The sequence below is a fragment of the Gordionus sp. m RMFG-2023 genome, unplaced genomic scaffold (assembly GCF_954871325.1).
Source record: "Gordionus sp. m RMFG-2023 unplaced genomic scaffold, tfGorSpeb1-WG-v2 contig_329, whole genome shotgun sequence".
NCBI classification, from domain to species: domain Eukaryota; kingdom Metazoa; phylum Nematomorpha; class Gordioida; order Chordodea; family Parachordodidae; genus Gordionus; species Gordionus sp. m RMFG-2023.
The window spans coordinates 6,975-17,666 of NW_027051058.1; the positions used below are offsets into that span (position 1 = coordinate 6,975).

Sequence of the window (10,692 nt, forward strand, 5' to 3'; positions counted from 1 at the left end):
CGTTAAGGTATACTAGCATAGCGTGATTTATTAGCATTGTTTTCGAGAGTAATTTGGAAGAATTGATTTTTATATATGAAAATTTTTTTTATAAAAAGATTTTACCTTATAATATATATTCTTTTTGTATAATAATACTTTAATATATATTGCCGGAAAAAAATAATTATGTTTTTGTTAATTTTTGTAAGTAACGAGTTACACGTTACTTTTTTGAATAGTCGGTAACGCGCGTTCCTTTATTAAAAAGGTAACGAGTAACGGTAACGTGTTCTTTTTTTCAGGTGTAACGAGTAACGGTAACGCGTTTCTTTTTTGTAGTAACGTTTACAGCACTACTTAAAATTAATAAATCGAAATCAAAAAAAATATACGTAGAATAATAAAGAAAAATTTATAATTTTGCAAGTATGTCCAATTTCTTTCAAATCTTTGAAATTGATTTACTATAAAAACTCTACCATAGCAACGCTATTTAACAGAGTTGTTAAAGTATCTAAATATAAAAATGTGGTATCTGTATCTAGATCCATTAAAAAAGTATCTTTTAACAACTCCTGCTATTTAATAATTCACACAATTTACCAACTCAATTCAACTCCAAATTTTATTGTCTAAATATATATCTACAAAAAAAAAAAGTTAAAAAGTCATAGTGTCATTATAATTATAAAATCTCGTCCCTTTTGTACCTTTTTTTGTAACAAAGAAATCACGAGTTCTAACACGTGATATATAAAATCAGGTGACTATTTATAAATATGACTAATTATTAAACAAAATAATTTTAAATAATAATATAACTAATATGAAAATTATTGTTATAGAGGTCTTCATCAGCTCCAGTCCGTGTATGCCCGTTAAGTTTTAAATTCCTCGCTCCGTCAAATATAATTTTTTTAAAATTAGCCATCATGTCCATATGATTTAAATTTACAAGAAAAATATGGTCAATTATTTGAAATTTATTGATCTGCACTATAAATCATTTATTACATAATTCATAGATCATTATAATAATTTTAACATCATTTTAAATTTTAGCATTTATATTATAAATTAACATATGATCTAAATATAGGCACTTTGATGATTAAATTTTCGGATCTCTGCATTATTCTATCTCATATCAATAATATCGTCAAGGTCTCGTATATCAATCTCTTTATCTAGTCCTTTGTCTTGAAATAAATCTTTGCCTAATATATATATTTGTTAATAAGTGTCAAAATTTAATTTACTAAATTATATGTATTGCCCTAAAAGAATAAAGGTTTTACTCTTCGACAATATATATAATATTAACTTTTGCCAATATTCGAAATTTGATATTAAAAATAGATATTAATCAAAAAATATTCTAAAATTAAGAATTATCCGAGGTGTCTTGGCATGAATTAATTGAATTCATTAAAAATGTCTAAAATAACACCTCATTGCCTAGATAAATTCAATACAACCAAGAGGATAGATATAAAATATTTTATCAAAATACTATCAAAAAATTTTTTTGTGATACTTGAGAGTCGTGAGATAATTTGAATCCCGCCATCCACCCACTCCCACACACTTTTGACTCTTTTAATCTATATAGCCGTAGCATAGGACAAAAAGCTAACGCTTTGACTAGATCCGTCTTGGAAATCGAACGTTATTAGAATTATTGGTCTAGGTATATTTGTGTTGTACCAACCATCGAGATTTAAATTAATATGTGCTTTTTCTATAACAATTGTCGAATTGATGAGAGTCTTGATGAATCCATATCAACCCTCAAGATCTTTAGAGAAGAAATGACGTTTCCGACCCACCCTCCACTTCCCTCTCTGCACCTAAAAACCCCACAGAATATAACCCCGAGAAAATATAAGATTGATGGACCTACATGGATGACCAAATTATAGGAAAATATACCTTAGCCTAGAGACTAATTTCAATTAAAAGTAGTCAGGAAATTGTACATTATAAGTAATGGAAAACTAATTTAAACTTATCCTGATCAAGGGTGATTCGATAGCAGGAACGACGTATTAGTTATAATCTGCACCGTTGTAGAGGAGTTCATAGAAAAGGACTTAAACATTCTTACCATGCTTCCCACCATTATTTCCAGTTACGTTTTGGATTCTAAAAACTGCAATACTTTGCATATAATCTTCATGAAATAAGTGTTCAATAAATAACCCCATTTTTACGAATATCTAAATGCAAGTATAACGTAAACGAAGGTTTTTGCATTATATTTCAATTGTAATGAATTAAGGGGAAATCTCCAGCTTTAACATGATTGGCAAACTTGTATCATTATTGGGTGTCCCGCTAAAATATTTTAATGTTTGAGTTGTAGAAAAAACGAATTCATAAATGATGTCAAAAATGTTCTTGAGGATAATAAATATAATTCCAGTGTCATGAGAGATAGGGCATTCCATATGTAATAGATTAGCTTTCAAGATCTCTTTCAAATCGAATGAAATTACGGTTCTCATTTATTTTCTGCCTTTTTCTTTCTTTTTACTTTCTTTTTCGATATTTTTACTTCTTTCTTCCTATATCTTTATTCTTCCCGCTTTTTTCTTCTCTCTTCGTTCCTGTCTCTTTCTTCCTTCTTCGTTCTTCTCTCTTATTCTTCACTCTTCTTTCTTAGTTCTCCTATTTTTTTTCTTACTTCCTTCTTCTTTCTCTTCGGTTTACTTTCTTCGTTCTTTTTTCTTTTATATCTTTTTTTTCATTCTTCGTTCTTCGGTCTTCTTTCATCTCTTTTCGTTCTTCACTCTTCTTTTGTCTTTCTTTTTTAGATATTTTTTTTTTAATTTTTCTTCTATTCTTCTTTCTCCTCTTTTCGTTCTTCTCTCTTCTTTAGTCTTTAGTCTTTCTTCTTTAGATTTTCTTTTTTCTTCACTCTTCTTTATTCTCTCTTATAGCGTCTTTTGTCTTGATTTTCTTCTGTCTTATTTCTCTCTTCTTTCTTCGTTCTATTATCTTCTACTATTTTTTTCTTTCTTTATTCTTCTTTCTTCTCTTTTCGTTCTTCCCTCTTCTTTAGTCTTTCTTCTTTAGATTTTCTTTTTTCTTCACTCTTCTTTATTCTTTCTTATATCGTTCTTTTGTCTTGATTTTCTTATGTATTATGTCTTATTTCTCTCTTCTTTCTTCTCTTTTCGTTCTTCACTCCTCTATCTTCTATTTTAGTTCTTCACTCTTCTTTTGTATTTCTTTTATCTTCATTCTTCTTTCTTCGTTCTCCTATTTTTTTTCCTTACTTCGTTCCTCTTTCTCTTCGTTTTTCTTTCTTCGTTCTTTTTTCTTCTACCTTTTTTTTTCTTTCATCTTTTTTCATTCATCACTCTTCTTTTGTCTTACTTTTTACTTCTTTCTTCTTTCTTCTTTCTTCGTTCTCTATTTTTTTTTAATCTTTTTTTCTTTCTTTTTTCTTCTACTATTTTTTTTTCTTTCTTCTATTTTCGTTCTTGACTCTTCTTTTGTCGTTCTTTTTTAGATTATCTTCTTTCTTCACTCTTATTTCTTCTCTCTTATATTTTCTTTTGACTATCTTGTTTAGATTTTCTTCTATCTTCTTTCATCTCGATTCTTTCTTCATACATTTTTTTTTCTCTTCCTTTTCGCTACTTTATCTGTCATCTCTCTTCTTTTTTCTTTGTAATCATACCAGTTTACCAATGATTTAATAGATTAAGATTCCAGAAATTTATTACACTCGAAACAGAAAGCAATAAACATAAAATATTCGTTATTTTGTTAAGCTTGGAAATAGATATTTATAAAAAATAGCATTATTTAAAGATTCTTAATTACACGAACATTATGTGCCAAGTTTGAAAGCTGTTAGAACCTAAGGATCGCAACCGAATATGATAGTGGAAAGCATGGCCAGAACTTCTAAGCCCATTACTACTAACTTTTCGACAAGGGTTTAGATTCTAACCAATACGCCTTCTTAGTATCGAATTACCCTTGATGAGGATAAATATAAACTAGAAGCCCGATACTTATAATATTCAATTTCGTGGCTCGTTTTAATTTCAATTAATCTCTAGTGAAAAGGTCGATCTTCAAATAATTTGATTATCCATGTAAGAACCTCAATCATATATTTTTTCGAAGATATGCTCTGAGTAGTTATAGATGCAGAGCATTAAATATTGCGATCTCAAATATTTTCTTGTCATCATACTATTGGTGATTTCCTAAAATTTATAACATTAATAGAAAGAAAATTAAACCAAATACGTGGTGATCATAATGAAGCTTTCTATTTAAAACAAACTATTACGGCTTTTCATCAAATTAATTGCATTGCTATTTATGGTTTCAAATAGAATTTTAAATAAGATGATCTCTTAATTAAATTTTTTTTATGTTATTCAGTTGTGTTTTTAAATTTTTTTCTTCTTTTTTTCCTATCATAGGTTAAGCTGATATAATATGTTAACAAAATGTAATAGCCTATAATTAATTTTTTCTAAGATAAAATTAATAAAGGGGAAAAATATAAAAATAGAGATTACGGAAACGGATAAGGGATAAAAAAAAGAGGAAGCTAGGAATGAGTAGGAGAAAGAGTAGGCATAGACATGGAAGGTTATTCGATGGAAGAGATAAAACCTAGATAGTTAGAGCGAATTATGGCGCTAAGCAAGTCTTTGTCGGTAAGAAGAGGGATTCCTTAGGCTGATCGGTTTTTTGTCACGAATCCGTTTGCCCAATTTTTTAAAAAAACTTTTGAGTTTTGCTACCGAAGGTGGTAAGAATGGAGCAGGCGATGGGTATGAATAAGAAAGAAGGGTCTATGGAACTCTACTTGACAATATTTCGGGATTCTGCGAGGGCGAGAGCGTCGTAATTGGTGGATTGTTAAATGAAAGAAAGTATTATTTTAATGCTTCATACAATTCAATAAATCATTCGACACAAGGAAATAAGCAAAGCCATCATGTTTTTGAGTGACAAAGAAATTGTTTATAATAATCTAGCTCATTAAATGGACGTTAAGAAAATATATTTAAATAAAAATGAACAATTAACAACTAACGTGATTGGGCCATTATTAATTAAGAATAGTGGTTAATATACTTGAAATGACGCAAAATCTTTCGTGGAAAAGGGTAACATTATCAGCGAATCACAAAAAAGGCGCCAAATTTTAATAAGCTTGAGCGTTAAGGTATACTAGCATAGCGTGATTTATTAGCATTGTTTTCGAGAGTAATTTGGAAGAATTGATTTTTATATATGAAAATTTTTTTATAAAAAGATTTTACCTTATAATATATATTCTTTTTGTATAATAATACTTTAATATATATTGCCGGAAAAAAATAATTATGTTTTTGTTAATTTTTGTAAGTAACGAGTTACACGTTACTTTTTTGAATAGTCGGTAACGCGCGTTCCTTTATTAAAAAGGTAACGAGTAACGGTAACGTGTTCTTTTTTTCAGGTGTAACGAGTAACGGTAACGCGTTTCTTTTTTGTAGTAACGTTTACAGCACTACTTAAAATTAATAAATCGAAATCAAAAAAAATATACGTAGAATAATAAAGAAAAATTTATAATTTTGCAAGTATGTCCAATTTCTTTCAAATCTTTGAAATTGATTTACTATAAAAACTCTACCATAGCAACGCTATTTAACAGAGTTGTTAAAGTATCTAAATATAAAAATGTGGTATCTGTATCTAGATCCATTAAAAAAGTATCTTTTAACAACTCCTGCTATTTAATAATTCACACAATTTACCAACTCAATTCAACTCCAAATTTTATTGTCTAAATATATATCTACAAAAAAAAAAAGTTAAAAAGTCATAGTGTCATTATAATTATAAAATCTCGTCCCTTTTGTACCTTTTTTTGTAACAAAGAAATCACGAGTTCTAACACGTGATATATAAAATCAGGTGACTATTTATAAATATGACTAATTATTAAACAAAATAATTTTAAATAATAATATAACTAATATGAAAATTATTGTTATAGAGGTCTTCATCAGCTCCAGTCCGTGTATGCCCGTTAAGTTTTAAATTCCTCGCTCCGTCAAATATAATTTTTTTAAAATTAGCCATCATGTCCATATGATTTAAATTTACAAGAAAAATATGGTCAATTATTTGAAATTTATTGATCTGCACTATAAATCATTTATTACATAATTCATAGATCATTATAATAATTTTAACATCATTTTAAATTTTAGCATTTATATTATAAATTAACATATGATCTAAATATAGGCACTTTGATGATTAAATTTTCGGATCTCTGCATTATTCTATCTCATATCAATAATATCGTCAAGGTCTCGTATATCAATCTCTTTATCTAGTCCTTTGTCTTGAAATAAATCTTTGCCTAATATATATATTTGTTAATAAGTGTCAAAATTTAATTTACTAAATTATATGTATTGCCCTAAAAGAATAAAGGTTTTACTCTTCGACAATATATATAATATTAACTTTTGCCAATATTCGAAATTTGATATTAAAAATAGATATTAATCAAAAAATATTCTAAAATTAAGAATTATCCGAGGTGTCTTGGCATGAATTAATTGAATTCATTAAAAATGTCTAAAATAACACCTCATTGCCTAGATAAATTCAATACAACCAAGAGGATAGATATAAAATATTTTATCAAAATACTATCAAAAAATTTTTTTGTGATACTTGAGAGTCGTGAGATAATTTGAATCCCGCCATCCACCCACTCCCACACACTTTTGACTCTTTTAATCTATATAGCCGTAGCATAGGACAAAAAGCTAACGCTTTGACTAGATCCGTCTTGGAAATCGAACGTTATTAGAATTATTGGTCTAGGTATATTTGTGTTGTACCAACCATCGAGATTTAAATTAATATGTGCTTTTTCTATAACAATTGTCGAATTGATGAGAGTCTTGATGAATCCATATCAACCCTCAAGATCTTTAGAGAAGAAATGACGTTTCCGACCCACCCTCCACTTCCCTCTCTGCACCTAAAAACCCCACAGAATATAACCCCGAGAAAATATAAGATTGATGGACCTACATGGATGACCAAATTATAGGAAAATATACCTTAGCCTAGAGACTAATTTCAATTAAAAGTAGTCAGGAAATTGTACATTATAAGTAATGGAAAACTAATTTAAACTTATCCTGATCAAGGGTGATTCGATAGCAGGAACGACGTATTAGTTATAATCTGCACCGTTGTAGAGGAGTTCATAGAAAAGGACTTAAACATTCTTACCATGCTTCCCACCATTATTTCCAGTTACGTTTTGGATTCTAAAAACTGCAATACTTTGCATATAATCTTCATGAAATAAGTGTTCAATAAATAACCCCATTTTTACGAATATCTAAATGCAAGTATAACGTAAACGAAGGTTTTTGCATTATATTTCAATTGTAATGAATTAAGGGGAAATCTCCAGCTTTAACATGATTGGCAAACTTGTATCATTATTGGGTGTCCCGCTAAAATATTTTAATGTTTGAGTTGTAGAAAAAACGAATTCATAAATGATGTCAAAAATGTTCTTGAGGATAATAAATATAATTCCAGTGTCATGAGAGATAGGGCATTCCATATGTAATAGATTAGCTTTCAAGATCTCTTTCAAATCGAATGAAATTACGGTTCTCATTTATTTTCTGCCTTTTTCTTTCTTTTTACTTTCTTTTTCGATATTTTTACTTCTTTCTTCCTATATCTTTATTCTTCCCGCTTTTTTCTTCTCTCTTCGTTCCTGTCTCTTTCTTCCTTCTTCGTTCTTCTCTCTTATTCTTCACTCTTCTTTCTTAGTTCTCCTATTTTTTTTCTTACTTCCTTCTTCTTTCTCTTCGGTTTACTTTCTTCGTTCTTTTTTCTTTTATATCTTTTTTTTCATTCTTCGTTCTTCGGTCTTCTTTCATCTCTTTTCGTTCTTCACTCTTCTTTTGTCTTTCTTTTTTAGATATTTTTTTTTTAATTTTTCTTCTATTCTTCTTTCTCCTCTTTTCGTTCTTCTCTCTTCTTTAGTCTTTAGTCTTTCTTCTTTAGATTTTCTTTTTTCTTCACTCTTCTTTATTCTCTCTTATAGCGTCTTTTGTCTTGATTTTCTTCTGTCTTATTTCTCTCTTCTTTCTTCGTTCTATTATCTTCTACTATTTTTTTCTTTCTTTATTCTTCTTTCTTCTCTTTTCGTTCTTCCCTCTTCTTTAGTCTTTCTTCTTTAGATTTTCTTTTTTCTTCACTCTTCTTTATTCTTTCTTATATCGTTCTTTTGTCTTGATTTTCTTATGTATTATGTCTTATTTCTCTCTTCTTTCTTCTCTTTTCGTTCTTCACTCCTCTATCTTCTATTTTAGTTCTTCACTCTTCTTTTGTATTTCTTTTTTCTTCATTCTTCTTTCTTCGTTCTCCTATTTTTTTTCCTTACTTCGTTCCTCTTTCTCTTCGTTTTTCTTTCTTCGTTCTTTTTTCTTCTACCTTTTTTTTTCTTTCATCTTTTTTCATTCATCACTCTTCTTTTGTCTTACTTTTTACTTCTTTCTTCTTTCTTCTTTCTTCGTTCTCTATTTTTTTTTAATCTTTTTTTCTTTCTTTTTTCTTCTACTATTTTTTTTTCTTTCTTCTATTTTCGTTCTTGACTCTTCTTTTGTCGTTCTTTTTTAGATTATCTTCTTTCTTCACTCTTATTTCTTCTCTCTTATATTTTCTTTTGACTATCTTGTTTAGATTTTCTTCTATCTTCTTTCATCTCGATTCTTTCTTCATACATTTTTTTTCTCTTCCTTTTCGCTACTTTATCTGTCATCTCTCTTCTTTTTTCTTTGTAATCATACCAGTTTACCAATGATTTAATAGATTAAGATTCCAGAAATTTATTACACTCGAAACAGAAAGCAATAAACATAAAATATTCGTTATTTTGTTAAGCTTGGAAATAGATATTTATAAAAAATAGCATTATTTAAAGATTCTTAATTACACGAACATTATGTGCCAAGTTTGAAAGCTGTTAGAACCTAAGGATCGCAACCGAATATGATAGTGGAAAGCATGGCCAGAACTTCTAAGCCCATTACTACTAACTTTTCGACAAGGGTTTAGATTCTAACCAATACGCCTTCTTAGTATCGAATTACCCTTGATGAGGATAAATATAAACTAGAAGCCCGATACTTATAATATTCAATTTCGTGGCTCGTTTTAATTTCAATTAATCTCTAGTGAAAAGGTCGATCTTCAAATAATTTGATTATCCATGTAAGAACCTCAATCATATATTTTTTCGAAGATATGCTCTGAGTAGTTATAGATGCAGAGCATTAAATATTGCGATCTCAAATATTTTCTTGTCATCATACTATTGGTGATTTCCTAAAATTTATAACATTAATAGAAAGAAAATTAAACCAAATACGTGGTGATCATAATGAAGCTTTCTATTTAAAACAAACTATTACGGCTTTTCATCAAATTAATTGCATTGCTATTTATGGTTTCAAATAGAATTTTAAATAAGATGATCTCTTAATTAAATTTTTTTTATGTTATTCAGTTGTGTTTTTAAATTTTTTTCTTCTTTTTTTCCTATCATAGGTTAAGCTGATATAATATGTTAACAAAATGTAATAGCCTATAATTAATTTTTTCTAAGATAAAATTAATAAAGGGGAAAAATATAAAAATAGAGATTACGGAAACGGATAAGGGATAAAAAAAAGAGGAAGCTAGGAATGAGTAGGAGAAAGAGTAGGCATAGACATGGAAGGTTATTCGATGGAAGAGATAAAACCTAGATAGTTAGAGCGAATTATGGCGCTAAGCAAGTCTTTGTCGGTAAGAAGAGGGATTCCTTAGGCTGATCGGTTTTTTGTCACGAATCCGTTTGCCCAATTTTTTAAAAAAACCTTTGAGTTTTGCTACCGAAGGTGGTAAGAATGGAGCAGGCGATGGGTATGAATAAGAAAGAAGGGCCTATGGAACTCTACTTGACAATATTTCGGGATTCTGCGAGGGCGAGAGCGTCGTAATTGGTGGATTGTTAAATGAAAGAAAGTATTATTTTAATGCTTCATACAATTCAATAAATCATTCGACACAAGGAAATAAGCAAAGCCATCATGTTTTTGAGTGACAAAGAAATTGTTTATAATAATCTAGCTCATTAAATGGACGTTAAGAAAATATATTTAAATAAAAATGAACAATTAACAACTAACGTGATTGGGCCATTATTAATTAAGAATAGTGGTTAATATACTTGAAATGACGCAAAATCTTTCGTGGAAAAGGGTAACATTATCAGCGAATCACAAAAAAGGCGCCAAATTTTAATAAGCTTGAGCGTTAAGGTATACTAGCATAGCGTGATTTATTAGCATTGTTTTCGAGAGTAATTTGGAAGAATTGATCAATTTAGACTATCGCTTTGGTTGAAGATAAGCTAGTTTGATGATCAGCATTATTTTGGAATGTATAAATATTTCGATACATTTTGTTGTTTCGAAATTTTATTTTAATATAAATTATATAGAAAAACTATGTAAGTCAGATATTGCATGAGCTACGTAAACTATATCGTAATATTTTTTACATGATTCACTAAAATCTCATCGCTAATGTAATATGATACTCTTAAGTCATGCTACGATATAATTTTAATTTTTTTAAATATAACAAATC

At 28.7% G+C, this 10,692-nt stretch overlaps 1 pseudogene; it reads right to left on the reverse strand.

Moving 5' to 3' along the window:
- Positions 1–7,829: 7,829 nt before the first annotated feature.
- Positions 7,830–10,309, reverse strand: LOC135930706 (uncharacterized; annotated as a pseudogene).
- Between the last annotated feature and the right edge of the window lie 383 nt (positions 10,310–10,692).